At 34.3% G+C, this 22,973-nt stretch overlaps 2 pseudogenes; one reads left to right on the plus strand and one right to left on the minus strand.

The window, feature by feature from the left end:
• Positions 1-22,973, plus strand: part of LOC113625300 (60S ribosomal protein L7a pseudogene) — a 52,411-nt pseudogene that overhangs the window by 20,352 nt on the left and 9,086 nt on the right.
• Positions 21,862-21,974, minus strand: LOC113625518 (uncharacterized; annotated as a pseudogene).

The raw sequence follows: 22,973 nt of genomic DNA on the forward strand, positions 1-22,973 counted from the left end.
GTATTATATGAAGTAGTGTATTATATGAAGTATGCAATGGGTATAAAGTTACAATTATACAAGAGCCCATTAGGTACTAGAGAAGGAAGGCACTCATGACACTCTATCTTAGAGAGACACTCCTATATCTTTTCTCTCAAAACAAAATTATGTGTCACAGTTCTCCAAAAGTTTTGCAAGAACCTTACATTTAAATATATGGTTTGTCATCTACCATGAGTCAGTTTAGACCATGATGTGATTTTCCTTTTATATAACCTTAATGATAACTCTATTAAAAACAATAGGAGATGGCCCTCCCTAGCCCCTGTGCCTCTCATGGAAAACATGTGTGAAAGCTTCTAGATATCCTCCCACAACCACCCCCATAGTTATCACTCAGCAATTCCATGACATGGATGAATGGATAATTGCTGTCTGAAATGGGTTAGAACCTTCTGGCTACTCAGAATGGAAATAAATACAACTTCTTACAATAGGGCAGACCTGAGGCCAGATTAACAAGAACTAATCTCAGAGAAGTGTTACCAACAATTAGGATACCATTTGGTCACCTGTCTTTGAACCTATTATCAGGTATACAGCATGCAGTACTATCCCAAATTCTTCCCCATTAACCAGATAGAGCAGAAGATCATTTATTACCCAGTAGATCATAACATTTTGGACAACATGTTCACTATCCATTCCCATGAAATTTCTTCACATCCCATTAATCAATATACAGAAAGCCTATATTCTTCCTTTTCCAGAAGTAAATCTATGTCAGCATGCTATCCTCATTCTAAAATTGTCAAGAACTATGAGAGATCTGTGACTTTGCTCTACTTAAAAGCTGGCACATAATTTGCCACAATTTTAGAAATGCTGGCAGAATACAGGAGACATGAGTCATAGAACTTTATGGCTAATGGCAATATAAGCAGCATGAACATCAGAGTATTTCCTCAGTCCACTTTGCAACTAAGGCTCATGGGAATAACCCAAATAGGTCCAAATAGATGTCTGAGAATGCAATAGTTTGCATTTTATGAAAGGCATCCCGACTTTAGGAAACTGAACTCTTTTATAAGGGAGGTAAGCATGCCTGCTACAAAGGGAGACATTGTTTCTGTCTTCTTAGGCTGATTGCTAAACAAATACCTTTGAAAACAGTCTGGAACAAAGGCAGTCAAAGTCTCTGCAAAATGTCAGGAAACCTCAGGTACCCATAAAGAATTGTCTCTCAGTATTGGCTTCCTCAGCTTTACCTACTTTTCTTCTTTCTCTCTCTCCCTCTCTACTCCTTCCTTCCTTTCCCTTTATTTCTCTCTCTCTCTCTCTCTCTCTCTCTCTCTCATTCTTTCTTTCTTTCCTTTTTTATTTCTTCTATTCTTGGCTTTAATGGTCTTCACAAAGATAAGACTAAAATAGTAGTAAATAAATATTTTCAGGTACAATGATACATAAAGATGAAATAGTCCTGATTTCTTTTGTTGTGCAATTAGTTTAATTTTCTCCTTCAGATTTTATTTTCATACATCATATATATGTTTCTATGTGAGTGTGTGCATGTTGCAGGGGGGGCAACACTTAAAATGTTATAAGTTAGAGTTTGTATCAAATTTGCTTAATGTAAGTTTGTATGGTCAGATTTTCAGACTATTCCTGTGGAAATTATATTCAATAGGCCTAAGATGGTACCCAGAGTTTATATTTTTAGGACAGAGCAAACTGAAATCTTAAATAAAGCAATTTGAGGAAAACAGGCATGGAACATTTTTTTAAAGGAGAAAGAAATGGACATATCTTTACTAAACACATTTTTTACAATGACAAGATAACTTCAAATGGTCAAACCTTTTTTTCTTTGTGTGTTAATGAGGTAAACACATTTTTGCTTTGTTCATAACTAATGTTTTCTTTAAGTGTATCAACAAAGAACAAATTAACTGCAATTTTTATTGTAGCATGTAGATGTAATTTGATATAGCAACTTTATGCAAATTAATTTAGTGCCACAGAAAAACACATCTGTAACACTTAACAAATGAGAAAACAAGTAGAACAAAAGAAATATGAATTGTAAAATTTCATTTATCTCATAACATCTTGCATCATACTGAGAGAAAAAAATTAAATCCTAAAAATCCTAAATGCATGAATATTGTATCAAAAATGAAAACAAATAATTGATATTCTTTAAAATATTTTTATTTGATAATGTTAAAATATTTTAAATGTCAATGTACAATAAGAAGCTATAAAATAGATCATTTAAAGTATCTTTTCACATACAGTATTTGGGCAAATAGGAGAGTCTATCCTGACTTGTATAGTCTTCAAAATTAAATTAATGCCTAATTTAAATTGTAAAATATCTCTATAATTCTCACAGTTTTATATGTTTCATGAAATTCTACTAGTCTTTATGTATACATACATTACATATCACATAATAGTTGGCCTGAATGACCAGAAATATCAACATTTTCTCATGTCTGGACCTTTTCTTCCCCTTCTGTTTCATATATCTTGGGATATATCTTAATGAATCAAATTCCGGTGTCTTAATACAAAAACTAAAAAAGACCACTGCTTTCTCTTAATCAGCTTCAGGGTAAGCAAAGTGCAGACACACTAAAAATCAGTGGAGACTAGCTCCCAACACTGAGCTGACAGCTAGAATTTGCTCGGCCATCTCTACTCTCTGTTATCATCCTTCCCATTTGTTTTGTTGTTGATGTTATTAAGATAGGCAGGTCCAAGGAATTCCTGAAATTGTTTTACTCTTGGATTTTGTAGTTGTCATTCGTGAAAGTATTCTCCTACCTGCCTGAAATTAGAACCTCAGAATTCTGAAACAGGAAAGAATGTTTGGATTTAAGGATTTAATGAAGAATTGTTGAATAGAATGCTCTAAACCAGAACTTTGGAGGTAGATACCAGTTGAGAAAAGAGAAGAGAAGATGGAGCTTTGAAATTCCTTTGTGGGTGGAATTAACAGGGAGAGATACTGGAGAGGTCAGTCAACACTTGCTCAAATAAAAACAAAAGTTATTTTAATTGTAGTTGATAGAGTTGTGAACTGTCAAACAATTTCAAACGTAGTCACTTAAAAAACATCGTGTGATACTTATATAATTATGTGAATTTGAACAGTTTATGAAAATACATATTTTTCTCAGTACTAGAACAAATCTATTGTTTTAGGTACTATTACAACGTGCAATGTAAAAAAATGAAACAATTAAAGAATACTATAGTGTTTCCCAAAGCTTTTAAAAGCTGTGTCATATTTATTGACTATATAATGCTCTAGTACATCAGGGGACAAAACACATTTCCTTCCCTACCAACAAAATAATGGATTGTTCTTATTTCAAATAAAATTTTGTATACTATAATTTTATTGAAAGAAAATCCTAAAATATGGAGCTTTGGAACTCAGTATATTAATGATTAAGAATAATAAATTAATCTAGGCCAAAGGATAATCTACTTCAAATTTTAAGGTATTTCTTATAGCTCAAAGATATATATATATATATGGAATCATACACTTGCAGCCTTTTCATATTGGCCTCTTTCACTTGGTAAATGCTTTTAAGTTTCCCCATGTCCTTTCGTGGTTTGGTAGCTCAATTCATTTAAGTGCTAAATAATATTCCATTGTCTAGATGTGCCACTATTTATCCATTTACTGACTGAAGGACATCTTGGTTGCTTCCAAGTTTTGGCAATTATGAATAAAGCTGCAATAAACATCTACGTGCAGGTTTTTGTTTAGACAAAAGTTTTTAATACTGTTGGATAAATACCAAGGTGCATGATTGCTGATTCGTATGATAAGAGTATGTTTAGCTTTATAAGAAACTACCAAACTGTCTTTCAAAGGGGATGTACCATTTTGTGTTCCCACCAGCAATAAATGAGAGTTCCTGTTGCTTCAATCCTCCTCAGCATTTGGTGTTGTCAGTGTTCTGGATTTTAGCCATTCTTATAGGTATGTAGTGGTATCTCTTTGATATTTGCATTTTCTATTTTATTGATCCCTAATTTGTATTGGTTGGTTTCGGCTGAGCAGTATTTTGAGCTAATACCTGCAATTCCACTGCCCAGTGATGTGCTATAACTACTGTTGTATTCATTCAGAAATTAATTCATTTAGTATTCAATGACTATTCGTTGAGCTTTTTTTTTTTTCTCTTATGTTCTAGACACTTCCTCTAGTATAGGATTATAGTAATGAACAATAAAGACACGTTCACTGCCCTCCTGGAACTTAAATTTTTATGCTGGAGACAGACACTGAACAAAAAATAAATTATGAAAACAGTGAAGTGATAACATTTTCCTCAGTGCATCATGAAGAACTTGAGATATATAACAAGAGGAGCTTAGCTAGTGAGAAAGGTCAAAACTGTAAATTAAAACTCTGAACCTAGTATGCTGCTTTCAAGTTATTTATACCAAAATGAAACCACCTACTCATTCAAATATTTTTCTTCTATGATTATAGCCCTTTCCCTTCCTCCCAGGTTTAGCTCTGTAATACATAGAAGAGATTTTGCCCTTCTTGAATTTGCATTTTCTTCTGATTATCATGCCTAATGTTAAAAATGATTAAAGAAGACAATTTAGGTTATACAAACAAACTTTAATTACTTTATGAAGTGGAGAGTGTCTTTTCAGAGAACAGTAAATGGCACAAAGCAGGAAGCTTTTATAGGATAAAGAATAAAAAGCAAGAAAGAGACAAATAGAAAAGAGCTGATTGGCTGGGGCTACATAGCCAGCCTTGTTTGGGATGAGAAGGCCCAGAGTTGGCTTGGAGTTTAGGGATTCGCTGACTGGATATACAGTGTTTCTGGACAAGCAGAGCATTTATAGGGACAGGAAAGATATCCAACTTTCAGTTTGGTGATGTGGCATCCTGGGCAGGAGTGGCTCTTTTGGGGATCTAGAAATCTATTTCAAATGTCCCCCCTTTGATCATCCTCTTGACCATTCAAGATGCTTGATCAAAGATACCTGGTGTTAGTTACCATTGCCTCTTTGGGTCTCAGCATTGTATCCACAAGAGACAATGTCAGGCTCATATTCTTGGAGCAGGTTACATTTTTCTGTTTTCTTTTGTCGTCCCAGTTGGAGAGAGACCATTTGTCAGCTGGTCAATGACTGTCCACATGCATTTATAACTTTTAAGAGAATACAGTGTATTAGGGAAACAATTATTAACAACAAAACAACACTCATGGGCTTCCCTGGTGGCGCAGTGGTTGAGAGTCTGCCTGCCGATGCAGGGGACACGGGTTCGTGCCCCGGTCCAGGAAGATCCCACATGCCGCAGGGCGCCTAGGCCCGTGAGCCATGGCCAGCGAGCCTGCGCGTCGGGAGCCTGTGTTCCGCAACAGGAGAGGCCACAACAGTGAGAGGCCCGCGTACCGCAAAAAAACAAACAAACAAAAAAAAAAACACTCATGGTTTGGGGAGCACTCCTGAGCCAAGAGACCCCATGACCCAAACCAGTTAGAATCAAATAAGTCAAGAAATGTTCCTCTTTAAGCCAGTAGGCCTGTCTATGTATTTCATGTACCTGTGTCTCTACTTCCCCAGAAGTGTTTATCCAGTGAACCTGCTCAAGAGAAACTGAGGTATTAGAAATCAGAGAGAAGTCTGTGATGGGCAGAAAGAACTGCAGGATCACCTACATCATCACAAATCCAACAGTTAACTAGCTTTATGTATTTGGACTCATACAATTTTCAGCCCTTTTTTCATGCCTAAGTACAAATATTTCTGTCTTATTATATTATGTGGACTTATATGTATAGAAATAAAATTTTTATTTATTTATTTATTTATTTGGCTGCACCGTGTGGCATGTGGGATCTAGTCCCCAACAAGGGATCAAACCCATGCCCCCTGCAGTGGAAGTGTGGAGTCTTAACCACTGGACCTCCCAGGAAGTCCCTAAAAATAAACTTTAAATAGTCACAAAAAGGGATTAGCATCAGGACCAAGTGTGAACACTAGGTATTTCTAAGTTTGAATTCAGGTAAACATTGCATCTATTTAGGAATAAGAAATATTCAAAAGAAAACATAGCCCATCTTTTTGCAGTTTCCTGTTTTAATAGAAAGAGGATGAGAAGAATGAGAATTGTTAAATTGAAATTGAGACCTACTGCATGGTAAGATATTGCATCACAAACCTCAGCGTTATTGTGCATAACTCCTTGATTTTGACAATGTATTTCTGAAGTTTTCTTAAAAGATTCTATTTCCCTTATTTTGCATTCTAATTTACTTACTGTAAATTTCATTGAAGCAATAGTTTTCATTTTGTTAGCTACTATGCAAATTAAATGATGAAAACAACAGAATAATCTCCTAGCTCTTAGGAAGTGCTATTTTCTTTGTTTTCCAGATTCATTATTTTAAAATTTTTATTGTAATGGTAAGTGTGCATTGGCTGGTCTACAAACAAAAGCAAATTGTCTAATCTAAATTGTTATCAGTTTCATAGAGGGCAACAAAATGGTCGAACCTCCTCCAGCTTTATTTGAATTGCATTTTATAGACTGAAATCAAAGTTACAAATGCACGTTTACCAATTCAATACATATACATTTATTCACTCCACATATCTTTATCAAAGCCCTTGTCTTTACTAAGGAAATAGTATTATAAGCAGTTCCCAACTCAAATATGGATTTTGTTTCCAAAGACTCCTTGCAAATGTGGACTAACAAAAAAACACTTATTTGAAATTCAAAATACCTCCTAAGCTGATACACATAATGGGCTTTGCAAAGCTATCTCATTTAAAAAAATCAGTTAACTTATAAGGACGTATCCTGAAACAAAATCAGGTTCAGCATGGCACACTTAGTGTTCAAAGTTGTGATGCCCTGATCTCTAAAGTGCAGACTCTGCATTCACACCAAATTAGCATTCTTTGTTTTTTAGCCATTTATCTTATTCTCTAGCTTACCAGGATGACAAGAGAAGGAAAGCATTTGAGGGAAAAAAAAAAAAAAAAAACCCACAAGGGAAAGTGGAGGCTACAGTTGAGTGCTGCCTGGATAACACTTAAGCTTGAGGCTAATAAAAGGTGGAGTGTTTTTAAAACTAGTGCTAAAGTCGTAGCTTTATATGTAGCTTCTCCTAATGAGGTGCCTACTTTAGATTTCCTTTCCTCTTAGAATAGTCTTCATCCTATACAATAAAACAAAAGGCAATTGTTCCCACTTCCATGATTAAACCCACCCAAAGACCAGTTTCCAAATGGAAGGCTATGGCGTTGTACATCTTGGATAGCAGCACTGTGACGTGGCATTGTCTACAGCCAGTTGAGTCCAGCTTTGCATTCTTATAAGCAGGACATTTCTCCTCCACTCTACTTAGCCCGTGATCACCACCTACAGTGCACAGATTGTACGGATAGTGCTTTCTACCCCTCGTCTTACTTGGCTCTTCTGTTGCAAAAATTCAAGTTAATATAGTATTAATATCAGATTCTGACTTCTTTAAATATAATTAAAGTATTTTTGGGGTCCTGGAAACATGTTTATAAGTAAAGTAAGTACAAGAAAATTAAATTTGGATAATGTTTTAAAATACACCTTAAGTTTCAGAAAGGAGGCAAGGACTGGCCAAATTATCACATCCACAAATTGTTCATATATATTTCTAACAGTTAATGACTTTCAATCACTTCATTTTTTCAAACTTATACTCAGGAAATGTTATGTCTAGGGCCATTCTAGCCATAGAATTTTAGTATCTAGTGTGATGATTTTATGTTTTCATTATTAAAAGACCCATTTTTTATAATGGTATACACCAGGGCAGTAAAAATTGGATTCTTGTTTTAGAATATTTTTTGGATGGAAATGTGTGTAAGCATTGTATAACTTAAACAGTATAACTGAATATTTATGGTGTTGCTATGGGTTTTACCTCCTCTAATTTTTCCAGGTAAAAATTCATTGTGTGTGTGTTTTAAGTATCTTTAAATGTTTTAAAACTTGGAAGTTACTACCTGTAGATAATATTACTTGGAACAAATTTTTTTGAAACTTCGATAATTTTATTTTGAGTGAAAAGCTGGTTTATGTTCAATGTGTACTTCACCAATTCCATCTGTATTCTTAATGAGAATCCTTATCTAGTGCATGTTTTATTCCAAGTATTCCTGGATGATCCCATAGACACTTTGACTTCATGGTCTGTAGACCATTACATCTATGCCATAAAGACGGCTCAGGGAAGATAACTAATGATTTTACAATAGTCATTATCTAGAAAGTATTACTATCCAGAAACACATAGATGTTGGAGGGCTGACACTGTGGAGACAAACAGGTTCAGAACCATTTAAGGTTCATATTTCTTCTTTAGTTTCAACTGGTTTTTGCATCCCAACTTTCCACAGATAGAAATTGTGAAACCATATGACAATGGCAGCACTTTCCATTGGTTCTTAAGATTTTTTTTTCCTGTTACAGCTTTCTGAAATACATCTTTTAAAGTTTTCTGCCCTACAATATTACTCTTTTCTCTCATCTTAACCTATCTCTTTTTAATTCAAGGATCTGAAAGTTAATTACATTTATACTATGAGCACCTTCTTTTGAGAGATGTACCCCATAAGATCTATGTCATGGATCCATGGATTTCTCATCTATGCCTCATACTACTAATATCCCCCCTTACACACACACACACACACACACACACACACCACATACTTATTCACTCTTTGTTAAATTCCTTTTTCACAGCTACTCCAGATATGATGATTGTTTAATGTTGACATCAAAATGACACTATACACTGAAAAGTAGAAACATCTTGCAAGACCAAGGCAAGACAGATACCTGAAAAAGTATTTTATACTCCTGTGGTGAGCATTTTTTTTCTTTGGTGTGTGCCCACTGGAAAACAAAGTAACTGTGTTTAGGAACTTAACTGAATAGCAAATATTACTGAACAGTAGTTTACTTAAAAAAATAAGCTTTATTTATGAAAACAGCTTTAGACTTTAGAAATATTGTGAAGATTTTACAGGGAGTTCCCATATATATCATTTCCCCTATAATAAATATCTTAATATAGTATGGGACATTTGTTACAATTAGTAAACCATATTGATACATTATTATTAAAACATTTCATACTTTATTCAGATTTCCTTCAGTTTTATCTGATGTCCTTTTTCTGCCCCAGGATATTAACCAGGATACCACATTACATCTGTTCTAATATCTCCTTACATTCCGCTTGGTTATGACAGCTTTTCAGACATTCCTTGTTCCATAACGTGGACAATTTTGAGGAGTTTTTGTGAAGTATTTTGTAGGATGCTCTCTAGTGGAATTTGATATTATTCTCATTATTAGACTGGAATTATGTATTGTGAGTGAGATTATGTATCTTGAGAGAGGGAGAGTGACAGAAAGATTGAAATTTTTTAAAACATTAGTTTCCCCCACTTGACGTAAGGACAGGGATTTTATTCAGTGCGTGTTTTAGTCTGTTTGGGTTGCCATAACAAAATGCCATAGACTGGGTGGCTTAAACAGCAGAAATTTATTTCTCACAGTTCTAGGATTCAATTCCTAGTGAAGGAAGACTCTTTTTCCTGGCTTGTAATGACCACCTTCTTATTATTCTATTCATGTGGCATTTCCTCTTTTTTTTTTTTTTTGCGGTACGTGGGCTTCTCACTGTTGTGGCCTCTCCCGTTGTGGAGCACAGGCTCCGGACGTGCAGGCTCATCGGCCATGGCTCACAGGCCCAGCCGCTCCGCGGCATGTAGGCTCTTCCCGGACCGGGGCACGAACCCGTGTCCCCTGAATTGGCAGGCGGACTCTCAACCACTGCGCCACCAGGGAAGCCCCAGCATTTCCTTTTTGCGTGCTGGAAGAGTGGGGGGATCTCTCTTTCTTCCTGTTCCTTTAAGACCACCAATCCTATTGGATTAGGGGCCATTTTTTTTTATCTCACTTAATCTTTACCTCCCAAAAGTCCAATCTCCAACTACAATCACAATGGAGGTTAGGGCTTTAAATATATGACTTTAGGGAGGGACACAATTCAATCCATAGCATCCCTTATTTATTTATTCAATAATATGTTACACCTTTATGGACATATAAATATCTAGTTCCACTTTACCTTATAATCCAATACTACTTTATTTATTTAGTTGTTTCAGATTTGGCCATTGGGAGCTCATTTCTTGGCTTATGTGTAACTATCGTTACCTAATATTAATATTAATTTCAATCACTCCTAACTGAAGATTTGGTAAAAATGATTAACCATGTAAAAGTAATACAACAGTATCTCATCTAATATGGTAGGTTTTCCAGATAATGTTACATTTTGTCCCAAGCTTTCCTAGCCTGATTTCAGTCTCTGCAGTATGGTTTCTCTATTTATATGTGGTTGTTTCTTGTTGTTATCGTTGTTGTTCCTCCTCTCCTCTTCCCACTCCTTCTGCTTTTCTGTCTTGTTCTTTCCATATTTTTCTAGGCTCTCTTTCTTTACTGTTACCTGACAGATGAGTTTCCTGGTTTCTTTTAATTCTATTTCTTCCTGTTTAATACAGGAACATAGTTGTATTTCAATAATTATTTGATGTGTCTAATTTCGTAAAAAATTTTCAAAATAGCTCTTGAATTATCATCCACTTTTTTTAGACAACAGGGTTTTGTAGCTTTGTGTGTTTTGATATAATGACTTACCATTACATCAAAACACTAAAAGAAAAAAGCGTATCAAAGCCATATTCAACATCTATTGGTAAACAGAGAACATTTAATTCATGTATGTATTTCATGCAGAAAGGGTGAAGATTTGGCATCTTTAGAACAATTCAATATGTTGGGCAAATATGCTTAACATTTTAAACTCTTGGAGCTTGTATTTAGGTTTTATTTGACCCTAAAATAGATTTTGTGCTTAAACTTTGTATTTTCATGCAGTTTTAATGCGAGATAACCATAAAAAGCAAAAATGTATGAAACACTGACAAATTGGTACAGGAAAAATGAAAAAATAATAATAATTATGAAAACCTCCACAACGTTACATTATGTAAAAAATTAAATCACAGAGCACCAGTTATTGTTTATCCCTACATGCAATTATTTCAGAATTTTAAAACTTATACATAATTTTCTATCTCTGAAAATTGTGTATCTTGAATTGGAATGAAGTCCATCATAATTTTTCTCAAAATCATTAATGGAATGAGGGGAGTTTTGATAACCAATGGTAATCTGAAGGTTTCTTCAAAAAAAGAAAAAAAACTTTAAAAGAAAGATAAATAAAGATGCACACACACACACAAATGCCCACAATAAAGACAGATGACAGAGATGGTTGCAAATTTCAAAATACTTATATTTAAATATTCCAGAAAACCAAGTACAGCAGAGTCACCTGTCATTACACTTTTAAGGACACTATGAGAAATCTAGAAAAAAAAATGTGAAATAAAGAAAATAGGAATTAGCAGGGAGCCTAAGATTGTTCTAAAATCACTTTTAGAGAGAAATGTCAATACTAAGTTTGAAAACATTTAAAAAGAATTTGGGCATATCAGAGCAGATACTACAGGGAGAGAAGTTAAAATGTGTGACCTGAGGTGGCAGCTTTTCAAGACATTGCTCTCGGGAAAAAGAATGTGAAAAGGAAGGGACAGGTACTCTTTAGATATAGGGTGATATAACAAAATAAAGCAAGCGTTGCAAATTTATGTTGTGCAAAACAAAAGAGGACAACAGCAAAAGACACTGAAGCCACATAATCCTTCTCCTAAACCCCCAGAAGAATAAAGGCATCCATTAAAGAAATTATTCTTTACTACACTGGCAGAAAAAGCATTCTTGAACTAGGAATTCACTCCAAATTTGTGAAATAAATACATATGAAATAAATAGAAAAAAAGCAGCCTAAATTTTTTTTTTGGCCACACCATGCGGCATGTGGGATCTTAGTTCCCCGACCAGAGATAAACCATGCCCCCTGCAGTGGAAGCATGGAGACTTAACCACTGGACTGCAAGGGAAATCCCAGTCTAAATATTTTAAAATTTTCTATTAGAAAGAGAAACCAAACAAACAAACAGAAAATGAGAATAAAAACATGGCTTAATGAAATGCTCTTCCCCCCACCCAAATAAAATGCACCAGAAAGTACAAAGAAGAAAATTAATAAAAACGTTCCTGATTATTTTCTACAAAACATTTAGAATTATGTAAAACCATCTTGAATCACAAATCCAAAACCAGAAAACACAAATGTTCAAAATAAAAGAGGAGAAAAAAGAAGATTATTGAATTGAGAAAAGAAATGGAAGAAGTAAAAACCATCACAGAAATTAACATTTAATTGCAAGATACACAAGTGCATTAATATCAAATGGAAATTTAACAATGATTACTGAAGAAAGTTAGTCAAACCAACAATAGAATAAAAAATAGACTATAAAAGAAGTAAAAAAGGTGCTAGAGAAAATGGTTGAGGTGTCAGTAAGGCAAAGGACATCTAGTATATATATATATATATAATTGGAGGCTCTAAAGAAAAACAAAAACTGAACTAAACTAGTATTTAAAATTACAAGAAAAAAAGTCCAAATGTAAAAACAACCTGAATCTTAATATTGAAGGATTTTTAGGATATCTAAGAAAATTGGTTTAGAAAGCAATTTCAAGATATATCTGCATATAGAATAACATTTAGAAAAACAAAGTCCATAGGGCCTCATGTAAAGAAAAAACAAGTTACTTGCAAATACCTGAAAATTGGACTTGCATCAAACATCTCTAGAGCCACATACATAGTGAAACAAAAGTGTATGGGCAGCTTCAAGAAAATCAAGGAATTAAATTATGAACAAAGAATTTTTTGCCTATATAAGCTGCTCTTCCAGTATCAAGGCCAGAGAAAAAGTTTTTTAACATGCAAGATAGCAGCCAATACTGTACTTTTTGAAGATTCTAGAAATGGTGAGCTTTATTAAAGAATGATAAAATTTTAGGAAAATGAACAATGAATAGAATTTAAAATATTTAATTGTAAATCCAAGTTGTAATTGAAGGTGGGAATGAGGATAGAATAATAACCATTTACAAGTTATATTTACTAACAAAGTAGAAATAATGTAACTCAAATATGAGAAGATAAGTGATGAAAGAGGAAAGAACACTAGTTTATTGATTCTAATATAGACAAAATATAAGGCAAAGTATGTAAATAAAAACCTGAGAAACAAGCTAATAAAAAGATTAATAAGAAACAGGTGACTTACAGATGTTAAAATGGCATACATTCAAAGTCAACTGATATACTTAACATACAAGCATTCATAAACTTAAAGGCAATTTTAACAAAGGAAAAAAATATCTTGTGAAGAAGAAAACACAGGAAATATAGCATTTGGAAACATAGTATTATATTGAGGAGTAATTTGACAGATATGAGATCAAATATATCAGTTTTGTGAATAAACATGAGGGTCAAATCACCTATTTAAAAAATTCAAATTGCCTTACAGAGAAAGAACATACTAAATGCTGTTTCCCAGGGACTCACTTAAAACAAAGTGTTTTTAAAACTGAATAAATAAAAAAACACAAGTAAAAACAAGGAGAAAAATAGGCATTGCTATTAGAATATCAGGCAAAATATAATAAATAGGATTAACTATTCTAAGATGTGTGTTTTTGAATGCTAAAAGCCACAATCCACAATATAGTACCACACATATGAATACATATGCACCAAATAATACTGCAATAAACTTACTAGAGCAGAAAGAGGGGACAAAAGAGACAGAAGCCTAAAAATATCAGAAGGGTTAACACACCACTCTCAGTAAAAGTGAGGTAAAAAAAATGGCCCAAAAAACTTAGAAATAGGGACTTCCCTGGTGGTCCAGAGGTTAAGACTCGAAGCTCCCAATGCAGGGGGCCTGGGTTCAATCCCTGGTCAGGGAACTGGATCCCGTATGCCACAACTGAAGATCTCACATGCTGCAACTAAAAAAGACCCTGCACACAGAAACGAAGATCCCTTGTGCCACAACTAAGACCCAGCACAGCCAAATAAATATTTTTTAAAAAGTAGAATATAGAAAAAATGCTAGAGTGTAATCAATTTTTAGATCATATGGAAACAGGTAAAACTTTGCCACATGGTAATAGAGAATACACTTTTTTCTACAGTGGAATTAGATTTTTGAAATTTTGGTATGAAAAAAATGTAAGAAGAAAAGTCAAAAGAAAAATGACAAACAGTAAATACACACTTGCAACTTTAATACAAATAAAGAGTCAATGTCAATAATAGCATACTTGTATAAATATGTATAAATAGAACAACACAAAACTTTACAGAAAAAATGGAAAGACATAAACAAATAATTATTTTAAAAGGTGTGAAAATTGCCTGTAAACTTTGAAAAGATATTCAACCTCACACATCATAAGTAAAATAAAAATTAAAAGAATCCTGAGCAACTATTTCTCATCAGTTATAATGACCAAAAATAAAAGCTTGATAATATGTTAAGTTTGGAACCAAGCACTCTCATTCATTGCTTTGGAAATGCAAAATGTTTTAACCTCATGAATATGAATTTGACTACATCTAACAAAATTGTACATGCTTCAACATTCAATCCAATAATCTCCAACAATTGAAAAATACATCTGCACAAGGTTATTTTTTGCAACATTATTTGTAAAAGAGTGCAAGAAAAGAGCATAGTGTCCTGCATTTTATGTTAAAAGAAAAGTGAAATAAGAAAACATTCATTTATCTTCATGTTTTTGCAAAAAGAAATACAGGAAGGATAAACCAGAAACTTATTAAATTGGTTACCTCCAGGGTAAGTGGGAAGAGAGTTGAAAAGATTGAGGGTGAGGTACATCCTTAAAAATATTTTTAATATATAATTTTAAAATTCTGGAATCATGTTAATATCTTAACACAAAAAAGTAATATAAAATAAAATCCTCACATAGATAATTGCTATGTTTTAAAATAGTTTTGTTCTAGTATGCACTCTCCAAGTAAAACTTATCGCTACAAGATGCTGACTTTCAATTTCAAGGTTTGGTATTTCTTGTTGTATAACTCTTCCTGTTTTAAATTGTCTAAATCCCGAGGTACTGGCTATTGTTATAATAGCAAAGTCTATGATGGCTCAATTTAATAGAAACCTGGAAGTATATGACTCACCAGTACCATTATTAAACAGACTATTCTGATCATGCTGACTAAAAGTAACATTTGGCATGTTTCATTGAAACTCCTTTCAGGTACACAAACATGGCACAGTATAACAATAGGTTTCATAGCTCTATTAAACATATCCTGTAAAATATTTGGCTTATCACTTTTTAGGCAATGACTCCTTAAAACTTTAAAGTTTGACTTCTGATTCTAAAAATACACACAAACTTTTATTATTATATTTTCCAATTGCCTATCTGTGTAAATGTGTACTGTTCTCATTTTTTCCACTGCAAGGATAGCAGATGCATAAATTCTTTTCTATTTGCAAATCTCAAGTCAGCATTAAAAATGATAAACAATATTTCTGTATTTGAAAATGGCCTTGTTGAGGCTGAGAAAGAACCGGAGGCAATTAAATACCTTTTTTTTGTCAGTGCTTAATATAAGGCTTTATTTTTCCATCTCTGTGTTTAATACGGGAATAAAAACAAAATGAGATGAACTAATATTAATGAAACCCTTAAGTGAGTAATGGAGGTGAAAAGTTCAACAAGCAATAGAAAACTCAATATTGAGGAAAAGGGATTATTTGACAATGAATGGTTATCCACATATTAGCTTGGATGGATAAAGTACATCATTTATAATTCTGAGAGCTTGTGTTCAGTTTTCACATGAGTTTTACTTTATATAATACCAAGAAGCTCAGTTGCATCATTTTGGATCTTTCAAATATGTATGATTTTTTAAAAATCAGGTAGGCGAGTGATTGTTTGAGGGCCAATTTGCATTTATTTGAACACCTATCAAACTCAACATTCTCTTCTCAGTGGCTGGATGAAGCAGGGGAGTAATGATATGAAATATCATTTTTCAGTCTGCACAAGTTATAAGACAGCATGAGTAAAACACCAAGTTGCCAGAGCTAAGGAGAATGTTTTAGACCCATAATTCAGGAAATGCTCAGCAGAGGTTTATTTTCAGCTCAGCTACAATCTAGAAGTGATGCTTTCTGCCAAAAGACCTTAATTGTATACACCTGTCCATTACTTAATGCCTTTAATTTGTGTAAACTGTCTCTGAAAAATCTTCCACTCAATAAAAATTATTAAATAAACATTGATTTCATTATTTTTTATCTTAGTATGTTTTCGTAATTATAGACAAATTGCAGAATAGAACACAGAACTCCTGTTACCCACACTCACATTTTGGTCATTTGTTTATCTATATCACCCTCCCCAAACACACACACATTTTTTTGGTTTTTAATCATGTAATAGAACTTTGCAGGTATTATATACCACAATCTATTTATAAATACTTCAGTATATTTTATACTTATATTTAAAGTACTCACAGGCCAGTCTAGAATTAATTTGAGAAGGGACCACAGAAGAGTGCTAATATTAGGAGGCCTGTTTCATGGTCACCAAAGCAAGTCAACCACATTAATGTAACAATTTTCACATAAGGCTGGTCACTTTGAAAGGTAACAGTGACACATAGTAACATTTCTTTCCCTTCAAGATATTTCTGGTGTGTAACAAAACTTAATGGTTCTGTAAATTAAAATAGCCCTGAGAACTTCACAAGACTGTAGATAACTCCTAATTCTGTCTCCATTACAGCATTATTAAAACAGAAATATCTTAATTCATATCTGTAGTGCACTTATATTTTGACCCAATGTTATGTTTTCAGGTCTGAGGAAGCAGCTAACTCACCCTATGTAATTTCTTGTACTCCAGGTACTCAGACAATCAGCCATATTACTGAAGCAGAGTTCACTTATTCATATTGCGATGGACTCATAGATTCCTTTTGTATTTAGTGAGTTTTAATCCATTCGCATTATTATTTTGATGCTCAAAGTGCCCCATATTTGTCCATGAAAATTCTTTAAGCTGGCTTTTGTGATTTTTATCATGTCCCAATCATTCTTTGAGTTCTTACTGTCTGGTACAAAACATATTCCAGTCTCACCTTGTACTTTCCCTCCCCTAGCACAGAAACCTGTAATTTCCTCAAGGAATCCTCGTTTCTAGACAACTGTGGAGGATTATATTTGGAAACAAAGATCTAGACCTTGATGTTTTCATTGTTATTTGAATGTTGCTGCACTCATGCCCTGACAGTGGACAGAGCAAGCTTCCCACACATGTATAAGTGCATGTGCGCACATGCGCGTGCACACACCCACAGAGCTATCTATCTACCTATCTATCACCTATCATCTGTCTATCTCTCTACCTCTATCATCTATCAAAATCAAGGAGCACACTGATTTCTCAAATTCCATGTTTGTAAGTATCTCCCTTTTCAGACAAGGAGTAACCAGTCTCCTGCTTTTCTCAGTGTGTTTACTTATTTGATTAGTTTCTCAGTATGTAAGCAAGCGCTGGCACTGTGTGTGGACACCCTGCTCAATGTATTTGGGTTCTTGTTGGGATTCTGCCACTCCACCACCACTATCTAAACACCTGACTCTCCTTGAACTGTGACATCCCACAAGAAGTCACGTCTTCTACCATGCAAATTCTCTCCTCATCAACTCCAGCTTGGAAAATGCATGGAAGCCTCCTTCTTCAAACTAACTGGACACTAACACCCCATTGCTGAACTTGTACCCCTAACTTCCTATGTGGAATCACCAATTCAGCAATAACCCCAGGCCAGTTTGCACCCCTGCACTGATTCACTTCTCTCCCCCTCACACTTCACACTGCAGTCACTGCCACTTATCTCTGCATGGATGCCCTACTAACTCCACTCAAACCCAACACCCATTCTGCTTAAATAATTATTAAAGCATGTGCTTTAGTTTCAGAAATTACATTTCCTCCAAAATTTAAAATTGATTGATGACTTAAACATTCTTCACATTAAGATACTTCAGATTTTCTTAAAAACTTTTAATTTTTAAACACTGAAGATAAAAACAAAGCTACTATTAAAAACCTGATTAGTACTCTGAGACTGCATTTGTTACAAATGTTCTAACACAAATGGGTATACTTTTTTTTTAAACATAGTTACATAGAATTAGAATTATTGCAATCTTTTAAATTCTTGCATGGTCTTTTTATATTTATTTTCTCACATTGGTTATCTTGTTTTCATTAGTTAATAAATGCCAGTAAATCTACTGGGAAATTTGACCTGTTTGCTCCATGGGCACCATTATCCCCCAGCATTTCATCTGAGAAACCATCCTGAATCTCACAATCATTGTTATACAGTTTTAAAGCGTCTATTGTGCTATTAAAAACGACATATGCACACACACACACAGATACACACCCACACTCACACATTATTATTTTTTTTAACTTAGAAAGTGGATATCACTCTTTATGCACATTCCTGGGTCATCTGTTTTTCCAGTTACTATTACGTTTCTATGATTTATCTATATTATTGTGTTTACCCTAATTCAATCATTTTCAGCCACATAATATTCTGTCTTGCTCATACATCCATTTTCCCACCAGTGAAATCAAGTTTGTTTTCTGAAATTTGTTATGAAAAGTAGTGCTCTGACCATTCTTGGAAATGTATCCCAGAGTACATATGGCAAAGTTTCCCCTTGGTATATACTGGCAAACAGAATTTCTGGGTTGTAGGGTATGTGGCATTTTCAACCTTCAGAAATAGAAGCCACTTAAAATCCTACCAGTTATGTAGCATCTGGAGTCAGATTCTAACACTTAATTCTGTCAGATTTTATTATTTATATTAATTAATGGATGTGCAATATTTTGTATAATTTTATTCATAACTTGAAGTTCATAATTCTTAGTTTCCCCCACTGCAGGTATGATTTTACCATAAGCCATAGAGAGCTAGGGTTTTCATATTAAATCAGCTGAGACTTCAGATATGTTTAATGAACCATAGCACCAAAGCCAAAACTTTCACGTCTTTCTTGGCAATTTTATTTTTTTTACATCTTTATTGGAGTATAATTAATTTACAATGTTGTGTTAGTTTCTGCTGTAGAACAAAGTGTATCAGCTATATGTATACATATATCCCCATATCCCCTCCCTCTTGAGCCTCCCTCTTCCTATTCCACCCCTCTAGGTCATCACAAAGCATCGAGCTGATCTCCCTGTGCTATGCAGCAGCTTCCCAATAGCCATCAATTTTACATTTGGTAAATGTAAAATTTATCAAATGCTACTCTCTCACTTCGTCTCAGCTTCCCTTTCCCCTCCTTGGCAATTTTTATATCCACCATCCAGGTGGACAAGTCCCCTTCTTATGTACTTCAGTTTTGGAATCTTAATTGTTTCCCCAGAAGATGTCTGTATTGAGTGTTGTATCTTTCTATTATATACTGTTGCTATTTAAAATTTTCAATTTTGCCTTCTGTATTTTCTCATCTTATAGTAGATACAAGCCTAGTATAAAACTGCTTATTCTGAGTGTGGTTGGATGTGGTTTGATTTAACCTAAACAATTTGTTGTCAATTACAATTTCTTAAATTATCTTTATCACTGGTCAACATTATTGTTATTCTACCACGATTAGTAATCCACACATTATCTTTACCCACTTAAAAATTCTTAGCATATTGTAATGGTTTTGTGGTATAAACAGCTATTTTACAAGTCTACTCAATTTAACATCATATAGACTAGCTCTGATATAGACATATACATCAGTATAAGAGAATATAAAGCTCAGAAATAAATTCACTAATATTGTTACATGGTCATGAAAGACCTTTGACTCAATCTGCACTGACAGTATATATATAATACTGATTTTTTTACTCTATTTCTTAATTTGATATTTTATAGCAGAATATGTTTACATATGATTATATCTCATACTAATATCTTAGCATTAAACTTATGTGAATTAATTAAAATATAACTTTAATACATAACTTATGATTTACTGTAACACTCTTTTTTTTAACATCTTTATTGGAGTATAATTGCTTTACAATGGTGTGTTAGTTTCTGCTTTATAACAAAGTGAATCAGGCATACATATACATATATCCCCATATCTCCTCCCTCTTGCGTCTCCCTCCCACCCTCCCTATCCCACCCCTCTAGGTGGTCACAAATCACCGAGCTGATCTCCCTGTGCTATGTGGCTGCATCCCAATAGCTTTCAATTTTACATTTGGTAGTGTATATATATGTCCATGCCACTCTCTCACTTTGTCCCAGCTTACCCTTCCCCCTTCCTGTGTCCTCAAGTCCATTCTCTATGTCTGTGTATTTATTCCTGTCCTGCCCCTAGGTTCTTCAGAACCATTTTTTTTTTTTTTTTAGATTCCATATATATGTGTTAGCATACGGTAATTGTTTTTCTCTTTCTGACTTACTTCACTCTGTATGACAGACTCTAGGTCCATCCACTTCACTACAAATAACTCAATTTCGTTTCTTTTTTATGGTTGAGTAATATTCGACTGTATATATGTGCCACATCTTCTTTATCCATTCATCTGTCAATGGACACTTAGGTTTGCTTCCACATCCTCGCTATTGTAAATAGAGCTGCAGTGAACATTGTGGTACATAACTCTTTTTGAATTATGGTTTTCTCAGGGTATATGCCCAGTAGTGGGATTGCTGGGTCGTATGGTAGTTCTATTTTTAGTTTTTTAAGGAACCTCCATACAGTTCTCCATAGTGGCTTATCAATTTACATTCCCACCAACAGTGCAAGAGGGTTCCCTTTTCTCCACACCCTCTCTAGCATTTATTGTTTGTAGATTTCAGATGATGGCCATTCTGACTGGTGTGAGGTGATACCTCATTGTAGTTTTGATTTGCATTTCTCTAATAATTAGTGATGTTGAGCATTCTTTCATGTGTTTGTGGGCAATCTGTATATCTTCTTTGGAGAAATGTCTGTTTAGGTTTTCTGCCCATTTTTGGATTGGGTTGTTTGGTTTTTTGATATTGAGCTCCATGAGCTGCTTGTAAATTTTGGAGATGAATGTTTTGTCATTTGCTTCATTTGCAAATATTTTCTCCCATTCTGAGGGTTGTCTTCTCATCTTGTTTATGGTTTCCTTTGCTGTGCAAAAGCTTTTAAGTTTCATTAGGTCCCATTTTTTAATTTTTGTTTTTATTTCCATTTCTCTAGGAGCTGAGTCAAAAAGGATCTTGCTGTGATTTATGTCATAGAGTGTTCTGCCTATGTTTTCCTCTCAGAGTTTTATAGTGTCTGACCTTACATTTAGGTCTTTTATCCATTTTGAGTTTATTTTTGTGTATGGTCCTAGAGGGTGTTCTAATTTCATTCTTTTACATGTAGCTATCCAGTTTTCCTAGCACCACTTATTGAAAAGGCTGTCTTTTCTCCATTGTATATCCTTGCCTCCTTTGTCATAGATTAGTTGACCATAGGTGCATGGGTTTATCTCTGGGCTTTCTATCCTGTTCCACTGATCTATATTTCTGTTTTTGTGCCACTACCATACTGTCTTGATTAATGTAGCTTTGTAGTATAGTCTGAAGTCTGGGAGCCTGACTCCTCCAGCTCCGTTTTTCTTTCTCAAGATTGCTTTGGTTATTTGGGGTCTTTTGTGTTTCCATACAAATTGTGAAACTTTTTGTTCTAGTTCTGTGAAAAATGCTATTGGTAAAAAATATGGAACGCTTCACGAATTTGCATGTCATCCTCACGCAGGGGCCGTGCTAGTGCCAATCTTCTCTGTATCGTTCCAATTTTAGTATATGTGCTGCTGAAGCGAGCACTACTGTAACACTCTTTAAATTTCTTATATCAAACAACAATTTGAGTTTTTAATCTTATGACACAAGAAACTTATTTAAGATAACAATAAACATTTAACCCAATAATATGAACATGTAATGAGTTTAAAATAGATACTTTTTTAGGATACCATTCTTCAAAATGTTCAATAGTCATAGACAGTATGTCACAGAGTTTGTGCTATGTACAAGAGTTTGTTTTTGTGAGGTTTGAAATTTGGCTCATTCTGGGATTTTGTTATTCTAACATGTGATGCAACATATTGAAATAAACTGTAGTTATTCTTCCTTTTCCACACCTATTTCCCTTCCTGATGACTCCAGTCACAAACAGTAGGTGGGGATAAGCAAGACAGGTGCTTATGTGTGTGTGTGTTGTGTTGATAAGGGATCAAGGTGCTCCACAATCCAGAGTCAGAGGCTAAGTAAGTAGAGTGAGGATGGTGTTCAAAGGAAACAGACAGCCCAGCAAGGGCTATTGGTACCAGAACAGGATTAGAACTCAATCTTGGGCAGGGGGGCAGAGATGACAGCAGCTGCCCAGGCTAGAGTATTGGATTTAGAGCAGTGTAAGAAGGGTATCTTCTTGGGGAGGCTGAAGCCTGGCTTAGTATATAATACCTAAGTATGAGAAGGGCATGCAAGAGGAGACTGCGTAGAAATGGAGAAAATGAAAATCAACCCTATGTTATTGGATTTAAATTAGAGATATTGTAAACTCAGAGATTTTAACCTATTGAGATGGATATAGAAATAAATGTGTGTGTGTGTGTGTGTGTGTGTGTGTGTGTGTGTGTATTTCTGGCTCTATCTACTACAATGGTCCTATGAGAAGTGACATACCAATAACAATGAACACACCTAGCACTAAAATCTTTTCTGTACTCTATTCTCCATTAAAATAACCTAGAATTCCATTGAGAAATGACTCATTTTAGTAGTGGGGTGAGGAAAATACAAAATGAGATTCCAATGGGGTAT

The sequence above is a fragment of the Aethalodelphis obliquidens genome, unplaced genomic scaffold, assembly GCF_003676395.1.
Source record: "Aethalodelphis obliquidens isolate GAN/ISIS:26980383/991018 unplaced genomic scaffold, ASM367639v1 scaffold15, whole genome shotgun sequence".
Classification (NCBI taxonomy): Eukaryota; Metazoa; Chordata; class Mammalia; order Artiodactyla; family Delphinidae; genus Aethalodelphis; species Aethalodelphis obliquidens.